This window comes from Macaca fascicularis, chromosome 4, assembly GCF_037993035.2.
Source record: "Macaca fascicularis isolate 582-1 chromosome 4, T2T-MFA8v1.1".
NCBI classification, from domain to species: domain Eukaryota; kingdom Metazoa; phylum Chordata; class Mammalia; order Primates; family Cercopithecidae; genus Macaca; species Macaca fascicularis.
This window is the reverse complement of record NC_088378.1, coordinates 145,618,854-145,644,990: the sequence shown is the minus strand read 5'-3', so window position 1 is coordinate 145,644,990 and position 26,137 is coordinate 145,618,854. Positions and strand designations below refer to the sequence as shown.

Here is a 26,137-nt window from a genome sequence, read left to right as displayed (position 1 = left end):
CCTTCTATCACCCAGGAAAGAGGTTGAGAGTGGAAAGGCAGGAGACTGTCCCTCCCTTTCTCTTTCAGAATAGTCCTGAAAATCAGTGCAACCTCGGACATCCACGGTTAAAGTCAGACCCTGTTTTGGAAATGGCTTGGAAGGGCGGCTTTCTGTTCCTTCTCAAGCCCACAAAGTTGCTCTTCTTTCTTTGCTCAGACGCTTTCCTTCTGCGGACTGCCTTTCCTGACAAGAACAGACTCAGATAGTCTGTAGAGTGGTCCCGCCCCGAAGCTGCAAAATAGTGTGCAAAGCTGTCATGAGGTTTCCACTGCACAGTTCCAATGTTCCATTTGCTCTGGCGACAGATCTTTCGGTGACCTTCGAAGGCGGCTTCGAGATTGACGATGTATAAGAATCTGCGGCCGGAAAGCACAGCATGTTGCCCAAGACAGTCCACAGACATCGCAGTTGCCTGGAAGTCACGAAACTACCACCACGTTCTCGCTGCTCCATCGCGCCGCCATCTCCCACTCTCGGCCGCTGCGGCCCCAGGACGGCGCCCTCCCACCCACCAGACCCAGGTCTCCTGGCCCCCTGAGCCCTACACAGCCCGTGAGTCAGCCCTGACATGCCCAGTCCCCTGCTTCTTTGTGTTTTTATAGAAAAAACAAAACAAAACAAAACAAAAAACTTGCCAATCCATTTGGGTTATAAAACAATGTATTGTGCACATTTACTATAATGATAATAATTATATAAGAAATAATTTGAGAGAATGGTGTCCAAAATCAGCTATAGTCATGAGGGTTGCACCTGGAAGAGACTGCCTCTCTGATGTTCAAAGTTTGAGAATTAGTCCTTAATAAATAAATGTATATAGTGCAATTTTGAAGTGTATACTTTCCTTTTGTGAACAGGATAGAATCCGCACTAAACAGAAACCAATACAATTCTCTGTAACAAATTATCTCAGTGGAGGTCCAATTACCCGGTGATAAATATGCACCTGTTCTTCTCCACTGTCTGACCTACTTATGTCTGCATCAAGTATCCCCAAACTGCTCTGTCAGGAATATACACCCCAAGAGCCCTCTGAGAACTGGTTTAACTAGTATTTTGGCTTGTTATGGGTGCACCTGTGACCTAAGTTACAAGACCAATATTAATGAAATGTTCATGTACAATTAAAAGACAATTTTACTTCAGTAGTATGATGCTTAATTTCTGCTTATAGAATTCATTTTTTATTAGTTAAAAATTATGCTAGATGACATACAGAGGAATATCAAATGCAGAGGATTCTTAGCCTGAGATTCATGGACCTCAAGTGTTTCATGAACACCTTGAGATCGTTTTCAAAATGGTGTATGTGTGTATCTAGGGGCATCTTTCTGGGAAAGGGGTTTCCTAGATTTTATTCAATATGATCTGGAGTCCAGAGCAAAAAAATATTGTACAAATCTTGGCTCTACTGACTTTGACATTGGGAATTTGAGGGAGAGGAACTTTCCATCAGCATTTTGTTTTTTGGGAAATAAATAAAATGACTATGAGCAAACATGAAGACCAATTCCCAAAGACTGGTACCAGTAGCTCCTGGTGTGGAACCAACTTCAGCATGGCAGGGAACAAAATAATGTTCAGTTATACTGAGGGCAAAAGGACAATGGGAATCTCCTAAGTTCCCCAAAGTCACTTCTGCCACTCCCTGATGTTTACAGTTCAAAGCAGATACTTGTGATCCCAAAACAAACAACCTTGAAGCCCTGGCCCAATCCATGGTCTCAGTCTATCCTTCAACTTTTTCTCAGCCCTTCTTTTACTTCCACTACGGTATTGCCGCCCAGACAACCAGTCCACAGACTATGCCCCTATCTTGTATCTCATAGTAGGTGAAAAGGTTTGGGCCAACACTGTCTTCTAAATACCATCTTCAATCCCTGCCTAAACTCAAATATCCAGCTTATTTGAGCTTCTCAGTTTATCTAGGCTGTTAGCTTCCAGTCACCTGCAGTTTTCCCTAACTTTCTCTGTGTGAGTGTTAGTTTATTCAGAGTTTTTAGCCAATATCCCATCACTACAAACTGAAATCTCCACAGGCAGGGCCAGTGCTTAGTGTACTGCTCAATTCTGTGTCCACAGCACTAAGGGCAGCAGTGGGCATGGCACAAAAATTTGTCCTTCCTATTTCCAAGTCTGTATACTCTCAGGTCAGTTGCATGCTGTGCAAGCTGTGTCACTAGGTCTGATAATGTGGCTCATTAAGCAAAAAGAGGAGATAATTGTACCGATGCACATTGCAAGCCAGAGTTCTGAATTCGTTTTGAAGAAATAACTTCATTTGTTCACATTTTTGTTCTTATTCCCATGATCAATAGTTTCCATTTAATTGGGAAGATAGAAAGGAGTTCCCATATATCCTCACACTCAGTTTCCCTTATTATTAAAATCTTACATTGGTATGGTACATTTGTTACAAATAATTAACAAATATGTATACATTATTATTAACTAAAATGAATATGCTAGATTTCCTTCATTTTTACCTAATTTCCTTTCTCTGTTCCAGGATCCTATTCAGAATTCCATGTTATTTTTAGTCATCATGACTCCCTAAGCTCTATTGGCTGTGGCAGTTCTTAGACTTTCCTTGATTTTGATGATCTTGACAGTTTTTGAAGAGTATTGATCAGGTATTTTGTAGAATGTCCTTCAACTAGGATTTGTCTGATATTTTTCTCATTATTAGATTGGAGTTAGGGGTTCAAAGGAGCAAGACCTCAGAAGTAAAGTGGGAGTTTTTTGTTTGTTTGTTTTGAGACAGGGTTTCCCTCTGTCATGCAGGCTGGAATACAGTGGCACCATCTCGGCTCTCTGCAACCTCCGCCTCCTGGGTTCAAGCGATTCTCCTGCCTGGGCCTCCTGAGTAGCTGGTACCACAGGCATCTGCCACCATGCCTGGCTAATTTTTGTTTTTTTGTTTTTTTTTTTGAGACGGAGTTTTGCTCTTGTTGCCGAGTGCAATGGCGTGATCTCAGCTCGCCGCAACCTCTGCCTCCCAGGTTCAAGCAATTCTCCTGCCTCAGCCTCCTGAGTAGCTGGGATTACAGGCAGGCACCACCACACCCAGCTAATTTTGTATGTTTAGTAGAAACGAAGTTACTCCATGTTGAGGCTGGTCTCGAATTCCTGACCTCAGGTGATCCGCCTGCCTCGGCCTCCCAAAGTGCTGGGATTACAGGCGTGATCCACCGCACCCGGCCTAATTTTTGCATTTTTCTTAGAGACAGGGTTTCGCCATGTTGGCCAGCTTGGTCTCGAATTCCTGGCCTCAAGTGATCCACCTGCCTCGGCCTCCCAAAGTGCTGGGATTACAGGCATAAACCACCATGCTTGGCCTAAAGTGCCATTTTTATCACATTATATCAAGACTATATACTATCAACATGGCTTATCACTGCTGGTGTAGTGGTTTTGGGATTCATTCACTGCTTACTTTCCCACCCTTTTTCATACTGTATTCTGTAGAGCAATCACTATGCAGAGCCCACAATGAAGGGGTGGAGTTATTTGGAATTCTGCTCAGGAGATTCCCTGAAAAACTGAGATTTGTTGCACGTCAGGGAAGCTGTAGGGATTGGTTTAAATCTTCTATTTATTGTTGCTCAAATTGTCTCAGCTTTGACCATTACAGGCATATATTTTTAATTTTTTTTTTTTTTTAAAGAGCACAGAACTTGGTACAAGCCCTAGCCCTTAGAAATGCTCATCTTAAAGTTGTTACCGGGACCTTCAGTTTTTCAAAAGCCTGCAGTGGGCTAGATTTTTGTTGAAAATACTTAGGATCCTCATGCTTCTTGTTCCCAAGGCTCCTGCAAACCACTTTTAGTTATGCCGTTTAGCAAGAGGGTTTCATTCTGTCTTGCTTTCTGGTAGTGAGCGGATCGGAAAGTCATAGGGCTGGGAGAAGATGTATTGGATGAGATATGTACGGATACTCTCGTTGCCACTGTACAGCGGCCGTTGTAGCTCATGCCGCAGAACACACGGCCCTACGGGCGGGGTTAATTTTAACCTGGTAGCGACAGTGCCGCCTCATTTAAGCCGGAAGGATTTTTGTCCATGATACCAGACGTCTCTAAGTAATGAAGTCATTTTGGCAGATGCCGATACCTCTCATGTGATCTTGTTGGGAAGGTTCAGATCCTATCAACTGCGATTATTTACTCTTAAGGACCCTCTGCCTCCTTCCTCAGCCTTTCTATTTGACAATATAAGATCGCTTTTGTCTCCTGCAATGAACAGTCCTAGACAAGTCACGTCCGGGTCTTGGCATCCGTAAATTTTTACTGCTGAATATTTTGGGAGAGGCTCATAGTTAATACCATTGAAAAAGACCAAGTCAAAGCTTTATCAGTGAGAAACTAATTACAAAATCCTGCTTTGCAAATATTCGAGCTTTTAACAGTGCTTTACCCTTTGGTATCCACGAGGTGGAGCCTTCCCGTGAAGCTGAAAGCATCTTTCGGTGTCCTGTTTTTTGTTTTTTACCCTCGTCAACGCCACAGCTAGGACTAGTTGACATGCCACCTCAACTGAAGTCATCCATAATTTATATGTTACGAAATCGAACTTTCAAAAGTGTGCCTAGCATTAGGAGCAAAGAACCCCGGACAAACGCTCGGGAGGCGGCAAGCCTCGCGGTTCTTCCAACAACGCAATCTGTCAGCGCCTCTAGGTTGGTGCCCTCTGCCCCTGCGTCGGGGCAGCCCGGTTGAGGGCGGCCGAACCGAGGCTAGGGAACCCCGAAGGTTGCAGAAGGCAGAGGGACGCTAAGAGTCTAAGGGGGACACGGACTTACCTTATCTGTCCCTGGAAACCGATTTGCTCTTGGATTTTGCACGAAGAGCCCTGTGCGAAACGAAAAGGGAACTTGTGTGGTGGCGGCAGATAACGAACATTAGGGTAGACACTTAGGTTCTTAAAGGGAAGACGGCTTGAATTTAGAAATGAAGATATATTCCATCAGGAAGGAGTGCTAATAACAACAGCTGTAGTGAGGTTCCATGGTGTAATGGTTAGCACTCTGGACTCTGAATCCAGCGATCCGAGTTCAAATCTCGGTGGAACCTGAGGTTTTTGGTTTTTTTTTTTTTCTTCTTGCTTCCTCACTATTTTTTTCTTTCTAAAATAAATTTCCCTCTTAGATGTGATTGGCAGGGAATCTCCAGTTCATATGAACCCCAAGTATGACGCAGACTCTGTATGGGGCCCACTGACTCTATGCTCTATGTTCAGAGCAGGAGACCATTCCTCATACCTCCTTCCTTTTAGTACCCTCCTCACCACCACCTAACAGATATTCTAATGCCCAAAATAATTTGAGTTGAATTAAACTTTTTATTTGATTTATTGCCTTATGAAATGCGGTTAATTCACTTCAGAGGACAAAAAGGACTCAACAGATTTGAGGGAGAAGAAAGATTCTTGTATGTATCTTTTTCCCAAGAGAATGAGGCTTTATAATGCCTTTCAGGTGCAATCACTAGAATTTACAGGTGTTTCATTTGCCAGTGAGAAACAAGGATTCGTGAAAATAAATCTGTATTTTAAATAAAAATTGCTTAAACTCTCTTAGGTATTTGAACACTATTGGATCTTCACATGGTAACTTCAATCACTGTCAACACGGTAAGTAAATACCCAGATACATCTTCTAAGTGCTTCCATGGTGCTCTGTTGGTCATTTCTATGACATTAACCTACCACACAGAATTGCTGTCAATACTGAATATGTCCCATAGAATGATACAGCTTTAAAATTGTATCCTAGATGTCTCTGTGATTATTTTGTCTTCATAAAACTAAATGTCTCCTGTTGCAAGTTAATTTCCTGGTAAATGTTTGGATTTGTCACAACTTAAGGTAAGACAAAGAAGTTACTGGGTCTCTGAAGAAATAAGGCCAAAGTGCTTTCCTTAGTTTAATCTTATCTATTAGTATTTATAAAATTGTGTATTTTAATTATGGATACAGGGTATCAGACTATATATTATAATCTTTTTTCATTTAATCATATTACTAAAATTAATCATCTCTTTTGTTGTATGTAGCTACCATTCATTCACTGATTTCCTGTTAGCTGCTGTGTAATATGAACATGCCACAGCTCATTCATTCATCTTTCCATTAATGGGAAACCTAGAGTTATTTATAATATAAATTTGATTTTGAATTATGGCAATTCTTGAGTCACAAAAATTAAAAATTATGTTACTGCAGAGGAAATTCCTGATTCTGCAACCATACATTTGGTGGAGAATTTGAGCTGTCATTTTCATTTTCCAAATGCTTCCGCACATAATGATTATTCACCCTTTTATATTGTACTACCCATTCCTTCTGATTCCTCATGCATTTTCTGGTGTTAACTGCTAGCAGCATTATGTTCCCCAGCATGGAATGCCTTTGCTAGGCCTTATGCCACCACTGCCTCTAAAAGCTTAAATATCTACCTGCTTTTAGCAGATATCTATTCATTACCCTTACCAAGGCAAATGTTGCAAGAAAATAGATGCCACCTTTGATTTAGAAGCAAATCCCTAATTTGCTTCTAAACATTTCTTTATAGACTTTATTATACTTGCATAAAGATGTATCATGATATAATACATAATTTTGGAGTTTTCCCCCCTTGTTTATATACATGTTTCTTCTGAAAGAAGAAATACATCTGATTGGCAAAGCTTAGGGCACATGCCTGCCATCCTAGCTACATAGAAGCCTAGGAAATTGTTTTAGACAGTTTGGACTACTATAACTATATAATGTTTGTTGACTTAAACAACAAACATTTATTTCTCACAATTCTGAAGGCTGGGAAACCCAAAATCAAGGTTCCAGCTGATTCAGTGTCTGGTGAGGCCTCCCTTCTTGATTTGCAGCCTACTGTCCTCTTGCTCTATCCTCACATACTGTGGGGAGAGAGAGAGAGAGAAAGAGACAGAGACAAAGGGAGAGAGAAGGGGAGAGAAAGAGAGAGAGAGAAAGAGAGAGAGAGGCTTCCACATATGAATTTGAGGGGGACACAAACATTCAGTCCATAGCAGAAATTTAGTTATGACAGTACCATTGAGGATGCATAGTTCATTGGTAGAGAATTCTCCCTAGTCATATGAAGTCTTAGGCGTATTAGACCACTATGTTCATCAATATGATTATCTATAATTTCTTTTCTTCCTAAACTTTTCTTTTTCCATCAATTTTCTCTTTCATTATGATTCAGCCACAGAATCTATATAGGCCGGGCACAGTGGTTCATGCCTTTAATTCCCACAGTTTCAGAGGGTGAGGTGGGTGGATCACTTAAGGCCAGGAGTTGGTGACCAGCCTGAGCAACATGGTAAGACCCTGTCTCTACAAAACTAATAATATATTTGTTAAAGAATCTGTTAAAATATTAGTTAATAATTACTAAATTTTGAGATATAGAAACAAAATGGAACTAAAATGATGAATAACAATAATTCACAAAATGGGATGTTGTAATAAGGATCAAATTATACTCGAGTCATTTATCATAATAAAAGATAATTTTTAAACTGTTTACTGAAGTTATAATTCATGCAAATGCTGAATGAATGACTATGAAATTAGTACTTGTCTGAGGTCATGGCCAAAGCTACACTGTAGCACCCCTTTGCTGTGAATAAAATGTCAGGATGTAAAAGTTTAAGAATTTTATTGAAAAACTAATTATTATTAGCATTGTATTTAATGTGTTATATTTTATATCAATATATTACTATAAGAATTGTGTTGTAATCAAAACTTTACTAGTCAAAATTTCAAAGGTTGATATTATTGTGTATCAATATCATTTACTAGATTTTTCTTCAGTCACTCTACTGCAGAGTTGGGCCAAAAAATGGATGCCCACTTTTAACTTAGATGGACTTCATTGCTTCTAAACATTCCCTTTTCTTCAAAGATTTTATTATACTTGCATACACAAAGATTTATCATGATATAATACAAAATTTTGGAACGTTTCCCCCTTGTGAAAGTTTAATGTGACAAAATAGACATTTTGCTTTTAAATTATTTTGACAAAATGAAAAAAGTTATCATATAGAAATTTTGTTTAAAGACTCAAGGCTAAGATAGAAAATAGTTTTTGAAGGTATTTTTAAATATTCTAGAAATGAAGTATTAAGATGTAATTACAACTTTATTATTCTTCATTTTATTCTAATGTAAATATTTATATTTGTTGAGAATAAAAGTATATGTTCTTCCTATACAGCAATCTAAAGAACTCTTATGTTTATATTAACTTCCTTATATTAAATTCAATTTTAATCTTAATATTACATAAAATGTAAAGTTTTTCACAAATTATTAATTATTGAAGCATTTTATGCCAAAACAGTAAAAATCCATTCATATTTCAATGATTGATAGTATCTTAACAAATAAAGCTCACAAGGAGATTTTCACTCTATGTTTAATAGCTAAAATTCTTATTCTTGTACTAAACAATGAGTACTAAAAAATAAATAAATAAATAAAATAAGACAACCATACTATTCAGATATTAAAAGTAAACCTGGCCTTTTCTGACCATGGACGCTGCTGAGAAAACACTGTTAAATGTCTCTCTTCCCACTGCCATCATATCTAAGTCACAGTCTCCTAAAGAGCCTGAACAACTGCTGAAGCTTTTCGTTGTCATTGGAGGGTTGAGCTTTTTTTTTTTTTTTTTTTTTTTTTGAGACGAGTCTTCTTCTGTCACTCAGGCTGGAGGAGTGCAGTGGCACAATCTGGGCTTGCTGCAACCTCCGCCTCCTGGGTTCAAGTGATTCTCCTGCCTCAACCTCCCGAGTAGCTGGGACTACAGGTGTGCACCACCACGCCCAGCTAATTGTGTGAGTGTGTGTGTTTTTAGTACAGACAGGGTTTTAATATGTTGGCCAGGCTGGCCTCCCAGAGTACTAGGATTACAAGCATGAGCCACTGCACCCGGCCAGGAGGATTGAGCTTTGAAACAACTGATGAGAGCCTGAGGAGCCATTTTGAGCAATAGGGAACGCTCACGGACTGTGCAGTAAGAAAGATCCAAACACCAAGCACTCCAGGGACTTTGGGTTTGTCACATATGCCACTATGGAAAAGGTGGATGCAGCCATCAATGCAAGGCCACCCAAGGTGGATGGAAGAGTTGTGGAACCAAAGAGAGCTGTCTCAAGAGAAGATTCTCAAAGAACAGGTGCCCACTTAACTGTGATAAAGATGTTAAAGAAGACACTGAAGAACATAAACTAAGAGATTATATTGAACAGTATGGAAAAATTGAAGTGATTGAAATCATGACTGACTGAGGTAGTGGCAAGAACAGGGGCTTTGCCTTTGTAACTTTTGATGACCATGACTCCATGGATAGGATTGTCATTCAGAAATACCATACTGTGAATGGCCACAACTGTGACTTTAGGAAAGCCCTGTCAAAGCAAAAAATGGTTAGTGCTTCATCCAGCTAAAGAGGTCGAAGTGGTTCTGCAAACTTTGGTGGTGGCATTGGAGGTGGTTTTGGTGAGAATGACAACTTTGGTCATGGAGGAAACTTCAGTGGTTGTGGTGGCTTTGGTGGCAGACGTGGTGGTGGTAGATATGGTGGCAGTGGCAATGGTTATAGAGGATGTGATAATGATGGAAGCAATTTTGGAGGTGGTGGAAGCTACAATGATTTTGGCAATTACAACGATCGGTCTTCAAATTTTGGACCCATAAAGGGAGGAAACTTTGGAGGCAGAAGCTCTGGTCCCTATGGTGGTGGATGCCAATACTTTGCCAAACCATGAAACCAAGGTGGCTATGGCAGTTCCAGTAGCAGCAGGAGCTATGGCAGTGGCAGAAGATTTTAATTACTGCCAGGAAACAAAACTCACCAGGAGAGGAGAGTCAAAGAAGTGACAGGGAAGCTGCAGACTACAACTGATTTGTGAACTCAGCTAAGCCCAGTGGTGGAAGGGCCTAACTGCTACAAAGAAGACATGTATTAGACAAATACTCATGTGTATGGGCAAAAAACTTGAGGACTGTATTTGTGACTAATTGTATAACAGGTTATTTTAGTTTCTGTTCTGAGGAAAGTATATATCATTCCAACAAAGGGTTTTAATGTAGTGGATTTTTTTCCTTTTTTTCTTTTTTTTTTTGGCAACCATGCTGTTGGATGCCAAATGTAATAGTCTAATCACGACACTGAATAAATGTGTCTCTTTAAAAAATGTGCTGTGTAAAGTTAGTCTAGTCTGAAGCTATCTTGGTAAATTTCCCCAACAGTGTGAAGGGAATTCCTTCAGGGTGATGCCATATTCTATTTGAAATTGTATACAACCTGCTTCAGTGGAGAAGCCATTGTCTTCAGTAACCTTGGTGTAGTTGAACTGATAGTTACTGTTGTGACTTGAAGTTCACCATTAAAAGAGTTCACCTGGCCAGGCGCGGTGGCTTTCATTTATAATCCCAGCACTTTAGAAGGCTGAGGCAGGAGAATCGCTTGAACCCAGAAGGCAGAGGTTACAGTGAGGCGAGATGGTGTCATTACACTCCAGCCTGGGTGACAAAGTGAGACTCCACCTCAAAAAAAAAAAAAAAAAAAAAAAAAAAAAAAACAGAACAAAATAGGCTCAAGGATCCCAGAAATAACATGGAAGTAGGTATCTGGCTATTTGACTTCCATTCTGGCCTGGGGATAGGGGGTTCTTTACAGCCTGGGGCAATGAAAGTCTCAGCTCCCTATTTTGCTTTCTTCAAAACGTGCGAGCGCGCGCGTGTGTGTGTGTGCGAGTGTGTGTGTGTTGGAGGTAGAGGGAAAGCACCTTGTTACAGCCTGATGAAAGTCTAGATTCCCCACTTTGCCTTTGCTGTCGTGTGTGAAGGTTTCGACCACAGGTTTTTTTTCCTCTTCCAGCTTCCCAAGAGCAGAAGTCCCTAGAAATGGAGTTTGTAACTCCACTGAATACATAAAATTAGTTTAAAAAATCATAAGTCATAAAACAAAACAAAAATTTTTTAAATATAAAACTTTTAGAAGTAGAGTCAGAATTCGGCCGGGTGCGATGGCTCATGCCTGTAATCCCAGCACTTTGGGAGACTGAGGGCGGATCACGAGGTCAGGAGATCGAGACCATCCTGGCTAACTCGGTGAACCCCGTCTCCACTAAAAATACAAAAAATTAGCCGGCTCTGGTGGCGGGCGCCTGTAGTACCAGCTACTTCGGAGGCTGAGCCAGAATGGCGTGAACCCGGGAGGCGGAGCTTGCAGTGAGCCAAGATGGTGCCACTGCACTCCAGCCTGGGCAACGCAGCGAGACTCCGTCTAAAAAAAAAAAAAAAGTAGAGTCAGGCTTTGGTCCAATAACTCATTAAAAGATTATTTTATATTAGGGAAGTGTCCTCAGCCTTCTGTTCATATGCCCTTGCTTATTTGGATTCTATGTATTATGCAGCACAAACATTCACTGCCTTTTCTTTTCTTTTTTTTCTTTTCTTTTCTTTCTTTCTTTTTTTTTTTTTTTTTTTTTTTTTGAGACAGACTCTCGCTCTGTAACCCAGGCTGGAGTGCAGTGGTGCGATTTCGGCTCACTGCAACCTCCGCCTCCCAGGTTCAAGCGATTCTCCTGCCTCAGCCTCCTGAGTAGCTGGGATTACAGGCGCCCACCACCACGCCTGGCTAATTCTAGTATTTTTAGTAGAGACAGGGTTTCACCATGTTGGTCAGGCTACTCTTGAACTCCCGACCTCGTGATCCACCCGCCTCGGCCTCCAATACTGCTGGGGTTACAGGTGTGAGCCACCCCGCTAGCCTAACTTTTCTACCCTTAGGGACACTATGCTGTATTAACTATCTTCACAGCTCTGTAGGTTAAACCCCTTCTGCTTCAATAGCCAGATAATCATTATTGTATGGTTGTCACCCATGTTTTCAACTTAAAAACACATGAATCATCACGCAACCATTTTACAACGTCATCTGCACCATAGAGATTTTTAAAACATATATCTCAAGAACTCATATAAAAACCAGAAATTTTTAGCAATTATATGTCACTTTGTTTCAGAGACTCCTTGAACACTCATACCACTCAAGCCGGGGTCCTCCTTGCCAACTTGGCAATGAGTAATATAGTTGTCAAATCACATTTTACCATCTGCTTTCACAGACCTCTTCTGATACCAGCTGTGAAAGTTTGGGATATCTGGAAAGCAGACACTAAGATGTGTTAGAAGTGCAAGAGGTTATTGACAATAATGCCCATAACAATAAACAAAGAGGAGAAGGAAAGACGAATGCAGGAAGAGCTTTCAGACCATGATGTGGGTCAGGCATGGGCAAAATTAGAGAAGGAAGAAAGTAGGATTCAGTAGAAAAAGCCTGAGGTTTTCGCACAACTCTGAGAAAGTCTTGTCCAGCTTTGGTATAAAGATTGCCCATGGATGAGAGTGGAAATGACCAGACTTTAGCGTACACCCACTGTGCTCACCAAGAAGAAAACAACCTCAGTTTGAACACTGTGGAAGATGGTAAAAGTGCTGTAGCTGAAGATGGTAAAAGTGCCTTGGAGGCTGTCAGCTGACAGCATTTCTTGCAACTGAAAACAAGTTCTTCCTTGAAGGAAGATCTGAGCAGTGCACCTCCATGGCCACAGAAATTTTACAATACACATTTAATGAAATTTCAGTATAGATAAAGATTAAACAAATCAATTTACCTAAATGACAAATATAGAACACTATACTCAACTAAAAATATATATATTATTTATTTATTAAAAGATATTGTATTGTGTATATTTGATGTTTACAACATGATGCTATGAAATATATGTAGATAGTAAAATGATTGTTCCAATGAGGCAAATTAACATCTATCATCTCAAACAGTTACATCTTTTTTGGACAAGAGCACCTAAACTCTACTAATTTAACAAAAATCCCCAATTTAATACAATTCAATTCACTAGAGTCCTCATGTTGTACCCTACATTTCCATATTTCTTTTCTCCTCATCCACCCCTGGCAACCACTTTTTAATTCTGTCTGTATGTTTGACCTTCATATATGTATATGTGGTGTGTGTGTGTGTGTGTGTATATATATATATATATATATCTCCACCTGTAAGTAAGATCTCACAATATTTTTCTTTCTATGTCTGGTTTATTTCACTGAGCATAATATCCTCCAGGGTCATCCATGTTGTGGCAAATGGCAGCATCTCCTTTTTTAAGGCTGAGTAATATTATACACACACACACACACACACACACACACACACACACACACACAGATTCTTTATCCATTAATCTATTGACAGACATAGATTGCTTCCATATCTTGGCTGTTGTGAATAGTGCTTCAGTGAATGTGGGAGTGCAGATGTCTTTATGAGGTAGTAATTGTATCTCCTTTGGGTTTATATCCAGGAGAGGAATTGCAGGGCCATATGGTAGTTCTATGTTTAATTTCTTTAGAAACATCCATGGTGTTTTCCATAATGACTGCACAAATCTACATTCTCACCAACAGTGTTCTAGGGTTTCCTTTTCTCCACATCCTTGCCAACATTCGTTGTCTCTTGTCTTTTTGATAATAGCCATCCTAACAGGTGTGAAGTAATATCTCATAGTGGTTTTAAATTGCATTTTTCTGATGATTAATGTTGTTGAGGACCTTTGCATATGCATATTGGCCCTTTTATGTCTTCTTTGAAGAAATTGTTCAGATCCTTTGCCCATTTTTCATGAGACTGTAGTGCTACCAGCTGTGCTCAGAAGATAAGTCTCCTTGACCATTTTTTAATCAGGTTATCTGTTTTTCTGCTATGGAGTTATAACAGTTCTTTATAAATTTTGAATATCAACTCCTTTTTCCCAGTCCGTAAGTTGCCTTTTTTTGTTGTTGATTGTTTTCTTTGCTATGCAGAAGTTTTGTAGTTTGGTGTGGTCCCATTTATTTATTTTTGCTTTTGTATCCTGGACATTTGGCATGATATCCAAAAAATTATTGCCAAGGCCAATGACAAAGAGCTTTCCCACTGTTTTCTTATGGAAGTTTTGTGTTCAGGTCTTATGTTTAGGTGTTTTGTCCATTTTGAGTTGATTTTTGTGTATAGTAATAAGAGTCTAATTTCATTCGTTTGCATGTGGAAATCCAGTTTTCCAAGCATCATTTATTGGAGATTATTCTTTCCCCCATTGTGTCCTCTTGATGCCCTTGTCAAAAATTAGTTGGCAGTATATGTTTGAGTTTATTTCTGGGATGTCTCTTCTGTTGCATTGGTCTGTTTCTGTTTCTATGCAGGAATGTTTGTGCTGCTATCAGAACAATATGTCTTGATTATTATTTAACTTTATAATATAATTTTAAAGCAGGGAATGTGTTGCCTCCAACTTTGTTTTTCTTTCACGGTATTGCTATGGCTATTTGGGGGGGGTGGTGTGTGTGTGATTCCATATGAATTTTAGGATTGTTTTTTCTACTTCTGTGAAGAATGTCCCTTTGGAGTTTTGATAAGGACTGTACTGAATTTGTATATTGCTTTGGATGGCATGGACATTTTAACAGTATTAATTATTCCAATTCATGAACATTGGATATCTTTCCATTGATTTATGTTGTCTTTAATTTCTTTCAACATTTTATAGTTTTCAGTGTAAAAATCTTTCACCTCCTTGGTCAAATTTATTCCTAAGTATTTTATTTTTGATGCTATCATAAATGAGATTGTTTTCTTGATTTGTTTTGCAGTTAGGTCATTATTTTCGTATAGAAATGCTACTATTTTTATATGTTGATTTACATATTATTTTTAAATACCGTTGGTGGGCCCTAATGCAAGTCTTTTAAAATATACAAGGATTGAAATGACACAGAATATATTCTGTGAGTCCAGCATAATAAAAATAAAATTAATTTCAGAAATAAAATGGAAAACCCCCAAATGTTACTAAATGAAAAAACACTCATCCAAAGCCATAGCTTAAAGAAATCACATTTAGTTAAAATGAATGATAATCAAAATAAGATATATAAAAATTTGTATAATGCAGCTGAACTGTGCCCATAGTCTAATTTATAGTTCTACTTGCATATATTAGAATAAATACGTTTTAATATTTGATGTTAAAGCTTTTTTCTCAGTAATTTAGAGGAAAACAGCAAATTAAAATATTAGAAGCAAGATTATAAAAAGAACACACACAGAAAAAAAACAAACAGAGAACATCAACAAATCAAAAAATAGGCATTTAGGGAGGATTGACAAAATTATTGTTCTAAATCAAGGATTGTTCAATAAAAGGAAGAGAAAACAGAGAATACTAATACCGGGAATAAATATAGGATAACATTACATTTTAGTATATGGACATCAAGAATATACTAAGAATACAGTATGAACAATGTTTTGTAAATAGATTTGACAATTTAGGACAGATTCCCTTGAAGAGATGATTTACCAAAACTGACAGAATAAGAAATTAAGACGTTGAGTTTACTCCTCAGCTCTCTTCCTTCTAACTGGAAACCACACTGAGTAAATTCTACTATTTGTTTCCCAGAATCGTTTGTGAAGCTCAGGTAAGCATTCAAGGGGCGTTTAAATAAGTGGGAACTTAAAAAAGAAAAAAAAATGGTAGTAAAAATGTACCTTTGATTTGAGATGCAGGGGGAGTTGTTTACTGGAGGTCAAAGGGGGAGTTGTCAAGGGGAAAAGATGAAGTTTCTTAGAGGCAATACCAGGCTCTCAAACTGGCAATAAGTGGATTTCTAGTGTATCCTCTTAATGCACTGGGCTACGACTGAAATACTAGTGTATTTCCTCTCAGTAAATAGAAGTGCATCTCATTCCTTTTATCAATTGCAGAAGCTTCCATTACGTGAATCTTCCAAAATTTATTTTAAAAGTCAAATATCAATGGCCATTTGAGGTTGTTCAAATCATCACCGTAACCCAAAATTCTGCAGCAGATGTTAGAGCGTGTCGCAATTGTTGCAGGTATCTCCTGGAACACCATCAGAAGCGGACGGAGCAGGAAGCTTGGTCTCTGGGAATGCCTTCTGCGTAGTCTCCTTCCATCAAAACATCAGAATAAGGGGTCCTCCCAGGTCCGAGGATAAAGTGTTACTTGTCAGTTTGCCACAACAGCATGATAGTCATCTAACTGATGTCAAAAAATAAGAAACATTGAGAGCGAATTCACTTTTTAGCAGAAAATTTGACCTTTCCAAGGGAGCTAAAGTTCAGTAAGGTGACTTATGCTAATGAGCAAAGGATCCTTCACGTAGTCGTGGCCGAGTGGTTAAGGCGATGGACTAGAAATCCATTGGGGTTTCCCCGCGCAGGTTCGAATCCTGCCGACTACGGTCCGTTCCTTGTTGGAAAAGGAGTCTACTGACACCTTGCCAGGTTGAAAGTCTGTCATTGGCTCTCAAGAAGAAGCTTGCTTGTTCCAACCTATAGGCTTTTCCTCTTTATAGGGACCCACTAAAAATACTCCATGTCTTTGAAACAATGAGGAAAAGTCATACAAAAAAATACTTCTATCACAACCTTATTGATGTTTTCCTTTGCCCTAAGAAGAGCTCAGGGTGATGTTTTTCTGTTTCCTGCAACAGATGCCCCATTTTGAAGATAGCTTTCCTTAGAGAAAAAAATTGCTAGGAGTGTTTGTGTCTCACAGAATTGTCCCCTTATTAGGGATCTTCTCCAGTCAAGCAAACGCCCTGGTTTAACGTAGAAAAGGAAATTCCAGGAAATCCATGATCAAATACAGGTGAAAGCAACCCACAGGCATGGTCACCAAGATGAGAATCTATATTGGGCATTTATAAGCAAACCACTACATAATAAAAGATAATTGAGTAAAGCAATTTTTTTCATAACCCAATTTTTAAAAAATCAACGATGTCAAGTGGAGTGGCCTGTCCTGGGGTCCAGGACAGTGGTGAAGCAAGAGCGACTAAAACCGAGATGAAGTTGTGATTATATCCTGAGCACAGAAAGAGCCCCAGCTCAGATGCAGAATCTCATTGTGATGAACAACTATGCGTTAATGTATTGACCAAAAGAATGTTGACCACAGTTGAGTACCTTCCTAGGAATTCCTAGGGGAATCCATGCATCACTGCCTTGGCAGCTTAAGTGGAGCAGCTTGTCCTCACCTCTCTTCTTCTAATCTTCAAAGAGTTGTCGTGATTTATTTTACCTCATCCAAGAATGATTCTAATATATTTTCATAAACAGAGTGCCGGCCCTGTTGATAAAATGCCAGATCCTTTCTTCTTTTATGTGTCTCTTTAGAGCATTGCATTTCAAAATTAGTGAGGCAGTGACAGTAAACTGCTGCAAATGCTCTGCTGAGCAGTGCAGGCAGGAAGAACAAGACTTGTCTTAGTGTACGGAGATTCAGATTTCCAGAGATGGAGACTGATCGGTTCTCCTACCCTCTCCCACATCCAGCATGCAGGTTGCTTTGATTCGGAAAAACAATCTAATAGAATTCTAGAATGTGAAAGCTAATGAAATGCTACAGCCCTTTTGTGGAAACAATTCCTAATAGTACAGTTAAGTATTCCATCTGACATGTAGGTACAGAAATTAAAAATGTAAATTTGTTCAAAAAGATATCTTAGATGGGCGGGCACAGTGGCTCACGCCTGTAATCTCAGCACTTTCGGAGGCCGAGGCAGGCGGATCACCTGCAGTCAGGAGTTCGAAACCAGCTTGACCAACATGGTGAAACCTCGTCTCTGCTAAAAACACAAAAATTAGCTGGGCGCGATGACGTGGGCCTGTAATCTCAGCAAGACAGGAGGGTGAGGCAGGAGAATCGCTTGAACCCCAGAGATGGAGGTTACAGTGAGCCGAGATCGCACCACTGCACTCCAGCCTGGGCAACAAAGCGAGACTCCCGTCTTAACAATGACAACAACAACAAAAACATATCTTAGAGAGAAGTGTTGGTAGCATAAATAGGAGCTTCTCTCCTTCTGGATGCTTTTTTTCTGGACAAGCCCATGCAGACTCAAGTTCAGGTTCTGGGGCTGCAGCAGGGTCTTGAGCAAGGATTGATCTCACAGAATTTTGCCTTGTAGAAGAACAGCATGTGATCTAGTTTCTGAATAATGCCATCGAGTTCTAGAAGGGTTTTTGTTTTGTTTTGTTTTGTTTTGTTTTTTTCTCTTCCCACCACTAAGGAAGAGGAAAGGTGTCTTATAGACAAGAAAGTAACATGGAAAACGAGACACACTAATGGACAGTGTCATGATCAGCACAGAAAAATAAGAAAACACAGTATGGTGCCTATAGTATATAATACTGTAGTGTATATCTCTTTAAAAAAAAATTTCTTAATTGAAATAGAGATGAGGTCTCCCTGTGTTGCCCAGGCTGGTCTCAAACTTCTGGCCTCAAGGGATCCTTTCACCTTGGCCTCCCCAAGTGCTGTGATTACGGGCATGAGGCACCTTGTCCAGCCACATAGTGTATATTACAAAATAAACAGAAGAGAATGTTCTCACCACAAAGAAATGATAAATGTTTGAGGAGATGGATATGCTAAATACCACGATTTGATCATTATACAATGTATAAATGTAACAAATCATCATGCTGTACTCTGTAGATATGTATAATTATTATGTGTCAATTAAAAACAAGATTAAAAAATAAAAAATACAATGAAACAACTGTTCCCTTCTGTGAATACTTGGCTACTAAAAAATTGTCAATAAATCATGAACATGTAAAATTAATACGTAAATAAATGAAACAGGTACATGTCTACCTAAAGTAAATAACTTTCAAGTCCTTGCCTGACTCATGCTGCTAAGGGTATTGTCAAACTGATTTTTATTTTTTTCTTTCCTATTTTACTATATTTTGAGAACAAACAGTACCACTTTAGGGATCTAGTTCTTTAAGCTGCCTTTTCACTGCTCCATCTTCAGAGCTCACAGAATAATGGAAGACACTCTGTGGTTTTATTTGTCTTCCACCTCAACTGTGGACTCCCTCACTGCTTGCTTAATTTTCACTAGAGGGGCTCATGAATCAGATCATGGCTTCACATGTCATTTCCTCAACTGTCAGGTTGTTCCTGCCTTTTCTTTTCTTTTCTTTTCTTTTTCTTTTTTTTATTTTTTATTTTTTGAGACAGAGTGTTGCTCTGTTGCCAGGCTGGAGTGCAGTGGCGCAATCTCGGCTCACTGCAACCTCTGCCTCCCAGGTTCAAGTGATTCTCCTTGTCTCAGCCTCCTGAGTACCTGGGACTACAGGTGCGCACCACCACACCCATCTAATTTTTGTATTTTTAGTAGAGACGGGGATTCACCATGTTGGCCAGGATGGTCTTGATTTCTTGACCTTGTGATCCTCCCGCCTCGGCCTCTCAAAGTGCTGGGATTACCGTGTTCCTGCTTTTGAGTGTGATGATGTCAAGATAGAAGGACATCACCCTTAAAGGGAAAGCATTAGAGAAAGAGTCATGGAAAACACAAGAGTTTAAAATACTATTCTCATATTTCAGGCTTTATGGAGAGTTTTTTTCTAAAAGAGTTTGAAACTTACTTGGGAATACTGTTCTGTGATCTGAACTGCTGGGCAGCTCCTACAGGGTCCTTCCAAGCTCTGCTGCAAAAAATGCTTTCCTTGCTACCAAGAAGAATAGGAGATACACCAAGAACTGATCATTATTGTACCATCAATGGCAAAGAAAAGGCAGGAAAGAGTAGCAATCCCAGATTATTAGCCTAAAGGGCTGTGGGGAGAAGCAAATGGCCTTTACTAGAGTAAAGAATCACAGGTCTCAGAATTTGACCCTACCCAGCTGGACTCCAGTGCATGCCATAGCCATGATGCAAAGACGGTTTTATTGCATTGTAAATTTTCAACTGTTAAAGAAGGCATTTCCAAGTGTTCAACTGTCTGTGACTGCTTGGAAAAAACCTATGCTGCATAAAGAACTTCATACTATGTGATTCGATGGATAGTGGTCACTGGTTTAACAGAAGAAAATGTCACTGTCTTCCCTCCCCTACCCCACTTCTTGACCTTCACCCTCACACCCCAGGGAAAGCCCATACATTCCTTCAGAGCACCTTGGCCCACTTGCCTACTTGGAGGCAGACAGTAGAAAGAGGATGTTCTGGTAAGTGGGATTTTTTTTTTAAGCTGATATTAAAGAAAGGAGTTTAATCATTCTTACCCACAGTCTGAAAGATAAAAACATATAAAGATCAATTTTAACATTAGTTTTAGGTTACAGTGAATTTTAAATTTAATTCTATCTGACGTACTTACAATGATCACCTTCTATACAGGATAGGCTCTGGACTGTCTGCAATCGATATATAAATAGGTTTGATCTAGCAAATCAAGAAAACATTATTCTACATAAATACGGACCAAGAATGTAGAGAAGGAAAAGAATTTCTCCAATAGAAATTTAAAAACCAGAGCTTGCAGCATGAGGAGTACAATTTTATCTCCTTCAGTAATTGAACTGCCTTCTCACACCCAGTAATAGCCAGTGGCCCTGTGGGCAGCCACTTGACTGGCTTAGAGCTGTTCTAACAGAGAATGTAACTTAGAAGGAGGATGGAGAATGAGATGAGTAAGAATTTGAACTGAAACAATCAGCAGATTGAAGTAAGGCAATATACTAAACTAGGTTCTTACTGTGAGCTAAACATTCAGTTAGGAGCTCTGAGAAGGTCATTCTTTCTATAAATAGTAGAAAATAGGCTGAACTCCGTGGCTCATGCATATAATCCCAGTAGTTTGGGAGGCTGAGGTGGGTGGATCACCTGAGGTCAGGAGTTCGAGAGCAGCCTGGCCTACATGGTGAAACTCCATCTCTACTAAAAATACAAAACATTAGCCAGACGTGGTGGTGGGCACCTGTAATCCCAGCTACTCGGGAAGCTGAGGCAGGAGAATCGCTTGAACCCAGGAGACGGAGGTTGCAGTGAGCCCAGATCGTGCCGTTGCACTCCAGTCTGGTGACAAGGCGAAACTCTGTATCAAAAAAAAAAAAAAAGTAGAAAATATTAAATTTTTATGGTGGGCCAGGTGTTGTGCTCAGTGCTATAGACACAAAGGTAAACAAAACACAAGCACAGTTGCTGACCTCATGGTGATTGATGTCTATTAGGAGGAATATTCTACAAATATAAACAAGCCCATACAGGGAGAGTTTAAGAAAACTACTTGTGGCCAGCAGCATAATGGCACAAAGAGGGTGGAATACTCAAATAAAAATGAATACTACAATTTCCAGGTGGATGAGCACTGGAAAGTTTGATTGGGGAAAAGTGTGAGTCTACCATTTCTCGGGTACAAGATTTATGCTTGTGGGCCTTGATCATTAAAGGAGAATGATTAATTCTGGAGGGCAACAACATGAAAGAAAAGGGAAAGATTAAGTTTGGCAATGAGATTAGCAGCATGGCTCAGATAAAGGCTGGAAAGTCACGTGCTTTAGGTATGCATGTGCCTGCATTGGTCTGTGAATATCAAAAATATACTTGGACCATGGCACTGAGCACAGCAATTTCCAATAATGCTTTTCACCTTGGTAGAGTAGTGGATATAACTTTTTCACTGGGGAAACAGATGTTTGGACTGTCTCAGAGAATTCTGTAACAATTAGAGACACCTGTCTCTCATATATGTATTTTAGGCATTTCCCAAAACAACAGCAAGCAGTTGGCAATTCTCTTTTCCACTTCATGGTCATGAAGTTATTAGGAAAGAGATTTTTAAATTCTTAAAAATTCCAAGGCACAGCCAGATAAGGTACTATATTTCTCTATAGTTCCAGCTTCTTGGGAGGCTGAGGCAAGAAGATCACTTGAGCTCAGGAGTTGGAGGCCAGCCTGGGCAAAATAGAGAGACTCCTGTCTTTTTAAAAAGAAAAATAAAAAGTCCAAGCCAAATAGAAAAAAAGGTGTGAACTCTCTCACTTTACATGCCCCCAATACAAAACAATTGGAGAAATCGTTATCAAGAAGTTCACAGAAACTGTGGATGACCATGGATGCTGAGCAGGGAGTCACCTGCCTTTTGAATTTCCTTCCATGTCAAGCAATCGAATTTAACTAAAAGGTTCAAAATCACCAAACATGATCTTAAGCATGAAGCTGCTTTAAAAATATTACCTTTGAGGCTGGGTGCAGTGGCTCATGCCTGTAATCCCAGCACTTTGGTTAGGCCGAGGCAGGTGGATCACATGAGGTCAGGAGTTCAAGACCAGCCTGGCCAACATGGTGAAAGTCCGTCTGTACTAAAACTACAAAAATTAGCCAGGCATGGTGGCATGGAGCATCTGTAATCCCAGCTACTTGGGAGGCTGAGGCAGGAGAATCACTTGAACCCAGGAGGCTGGAGGCTAGAGGTTGCAGTGAGCAGAGATGGTGCTACTACACTCCAGCCTGGGCAAAAGAGCAAGACGTCATCTCAAAAAAAAAAAAAAAAAAAAAATTGGATTAAAAAAAATCACCTTTGAATTGTGGCCATATGATTCATTAATCTCGGCCTTTTAAATTAGGAGGCCAAAAGTACACACACACCCAAAGCTGAGATCCTAGTCAAACCAGTTCTTTGAGTTTCTCTCTCTTTTCTGAGAGAGCTTATGGATGTTGGTTCCTCACATTACCCTTTGGGACATTAGAATGACATATATATAGGTCCAGCAGAAGGGAATAAAACCTGGCTGATTAAGGGATGATTAAAACCTCTACTTAAATTCCTTTTCAACCCTTACTGTGAGACCTCCACTCAGAAGAAGCCCTCAATTTAGGATATTTTTCCTTTCTTGTTGAGAAAAGAAGCAAAAGGGAGACAGAAGCAAAGTAATGCTCTTTTTCTTAACACTTTATGAGTATTCTGAATTCTGTGTAAATTTAAGCCCAGATTTTTTCACTGAATGTTATCTTGTTTATTGTGCCACTGGAAGGTGATACTTGCCATTGCCAATTTATAAATATTTCATAAGCAGCATTTTATTTAGAATTTCTTGTTGCTTTGGAAAACGAAAAGATACAGGGAAAAAATAAGCTTCTAAACTGTACGAGGTAAAATTTAGAAACTCCTAAAATATATAAGGTAAAAATTAAAAAAAAAAAAAAAAAAAAAAGCCAGGCGCGGTGGCTCACACCTGTAATCTCAGCACTTCGGGAGTCCGAGGCGGTTGGATCACAAGGTCAGGAGATCGAGACCATCCTAACAAGGTGGGCTAAGATGGTGACACCCCGTCTCTACTAAAAACACAAAATATTAGCCAGGCGTGCTGGCAGGCGCCTGTAGTCCCAGCTACTCGGGAGGTTGAGGCAGGAGAATGGCCAGAACCCGGGAGGTGGAGCTTGCAGCGAGCGGAGATCGCTCCACTGCCCTCCAGCCTGGGCGACAGAGCCAGACTCTGTCGAAAGAAAGAAAAGTCGCAATCATACTTAGAAATTTTAACACAATATATATCCCTCAGAAACTAATTAAAAAGCAGAAGAGGGAAGGAAAACAGTAAAGACGTAAAAAATTTAAACACAACTATTCCTGAATTTTACCTAACTTACATATGAAGAACACTACACACTTCAACTTTTTTCTTTTTTTTAACTCTGTTGCCCAGGCTGGAGTGTAGTGGTGGGATCATTGCTCACTGCAGCCTCGACCTCCCCGGGCTCAGTGATCCTCCCACCTCAGCCTCCGGAGTAGCTGGGAACACAGGCGCCTGCCACCATACCCGGCTAAATTTTTTGTAAAGACTGGTTTTCACTATGTTGCCCAGGCTGCTCTGGAACTCCTGGGCTCAAGTGACCCGCCCGCCCCAGCCTCCCAAAGTGTTGAAATTATAGGGATGAGCCACCGCTCTTAGTGGCATCTCAACTTCTGAAGACAAATTTCTTTTTGAAGTATACATGGAACTAAACAAACAAACAAAAACAAAAACAACAACAAAAAAAACCCTTTTGCCTTGCCGGTTTTAAAGTAAGTTTCCAAAATTCGAACAGTCTAAGAGATAAAACTAGGGTCTAGCCACAGTACAGTTTGCTAGACATTAATTAGAAATCGAAAATTGTGTTATGTTTAGAAGTTAAAAAGTGTGCGTATGGCCGGGTGCGGTGGCCCACGCCTGTAATTCCAGCTCTTTGGGAGGCCGAGGCAGGAGGATCACCTGAGGTTGGGAGTTCAAGACCAGCCTGACCAACATGGAGAAACCCCGTTTCTACTAAAAATACAAAATTCGCAGGATGTGGTGGCGCAAGCCTGTAATCCCAGCTACTTCGTAGGCTGAGGCAGGAGAATCGCTTGAACTCGGGGGCAAAGGTTGCGGGGAGCCGAGATCGCACCATTGCGCTCCAGTCTGGGCAAGAAGAGCGAAACTCCGTCTCAAAAAAAAAAAAAAAAAGAAAAAGAAAAAAGAAAAAGAAAAGAAGAGAAAGAAAAAAAAATGTGCATATGGTTCCAAGAAAATATCTAAATGGTAATTAAAACATATTCAGAAGAATGACATTGAAAATAATACTTATGAAATATGTTTCATGCAGTCCAAAATGCACTTGGATGCTTAAACTCTTAAATACATAATTAAGAATAAAATAAAAGCTGAACATCAATAATCTGAGATCCATTGGAAGAAATTAGAAATTAGCAAATTTTACCCAAAGAAATCTTAGGGAAGGAAATGAAGAAGAAAATAGCTGATTTAATGCAACGAAATAGAAACATAAGATGGAAATAAGCAGAAAAAAAAAAAAAAGCCAAAATTTTGTTTAAAAAAAAAAAAACTAATAAAATTGCTAGATCCTTGGATAAACTGATTGAGTTTATCCAATAAGGCACAAATAACTGATCTCAGATATAGAAAAAGGAGAATGGCAGTTCTAACAAATAAAAAAGAAGATGCAGCAAGGCAAGAAGTGAGGATGAGCTCCACCAAGCTTCCAAGGGAGTGATAGAATTCCCCTAGGAATTCCTTAAAAATTACTCAACTGTGGCTAGCATTCCTTTGACCAATGCATTATTTAACCCATAGTTGTTAATCACACAATGTGATTCTGCACCTGAGGTGATTATCCTTCCGTGCTCTAAATATAGTCACACATCACTTTCTTTTCAGTCCCTCTTGCCTCATTATCGTCCTGGACACCTGGACAAGCCAGTCTGGCTTGAAGTCGTCAATTCGTTTTTACATGATTTCAAGGAAAATTGCTTTACTTAATATATTTAATTGTTTAGTTGTTTGCTTAATAATGCCCAAGTTATTCCCATCTTGGCGACCATATCTGAGTCTTTGCTTTCACTTGTATTTGATCCTGGATTTCCTGGAATTTCCTTTTCGGTACGAATGAGAATATTTACTTGACTGAAGTAGATCCCTAACAAGGGAACAATTCTGTGAGACACAAACACTCCTAGCAACATTTTTAAAGGAAAGCTGCCTTCAAAACAGGGCATCGATTGCAGGAAACACGATAGCATCACCTTGGCTCTTCTTGGGGGTAAAACACCAGTAAGACTCTGGTCGAATTAACTTTTTTTTTTTTTTCAAATAAGTACACATTTTCCTCATTGTTTCAGGAAGGTGGCAGAATATTTTTAGTGGGCATATAAAGAGAAAAGGTCTGATCAGGCTTCTTCCTGGAAGATATCTGATAAGGTGTTACATCCCCTTTGCAAAGGGAAACGTTATCGTAGTCGGCAGGATTCGAACCTGCGCGGGGAAACCCCAATGGATTTCTAGTCCATCGCCTTAACCACTCGGCCACGACTACATAAAGAACGCTTTGCTCATTAGCATAAATCACTGTACTGAACTATAGCTCTCTTGGAAAGGTCAAATTCTCTGCCAGAAATTGTATTTGCTGTCAATGTTTCTTATTCTTTGGCATTAGTTAGATGATTATCATGCTGTTGTTTCAAACTGACAAGTAACACTTTATCCTTGGACCTGGGAGGACCCCTTCTTCTGACGTTCTGATGGAAGGAGACGAAGCAGGATGCATTTCCAGAGATCAAGCTTCCTGCTCCTTCAGGAGATGGGGATGCAGGAGACACCCGCAACAACAGGGACACACTCTAACATTCGCT

At 39.7% G+C, this 26,137-nt stretch overlaps 3 non-coding genes and 1 pseudogene across 3 annotated transcripts; 3 read left to right on the top strand and 1 right to left on the bottom strand.

Moving 5' to 3' along the window:
* Positions 1–386: 386 nt before the first annotated feature.
* LOC107129589 (heterogeneous nuclear ribonucleoprotein A1-like) lies at positions 387–10,190 on the top strand (annotated as a pseudogene).
* Positions 5,043–5,114, top strand: TRNAQ-CUG (transfer RNA glutamine (anticodon CUG)). The gene has a single exon. It is a non-coding gene; the product is annotated as a tRNA-Gln (tRNA).
* A 6,141-nt stretch (positions 10,191–16,331) lies between the features above and the next one.
* TRNAS-AGA (transfer RNA serine (anticodon AGA)) lies at positions 16,332–16,413 on the top strand. The gene has a single exon. It is a non-coding gene; the product is annotated as a tRNA-Ser (tRNA).
* Positions 16,414–25,739: 9,326 nt separating this feature from the next.
* Positions 25,740–25,821, bottom strand: TRNAS-AGA (transfer RNA serine (anticodon AGA)). Its single transcript has one exon. It is a non-coding gene; the product is annotated as a tRNA-Ser (tRNA).
* Positions 25,822–26,137: the final 316 nt, after the last annotated feature.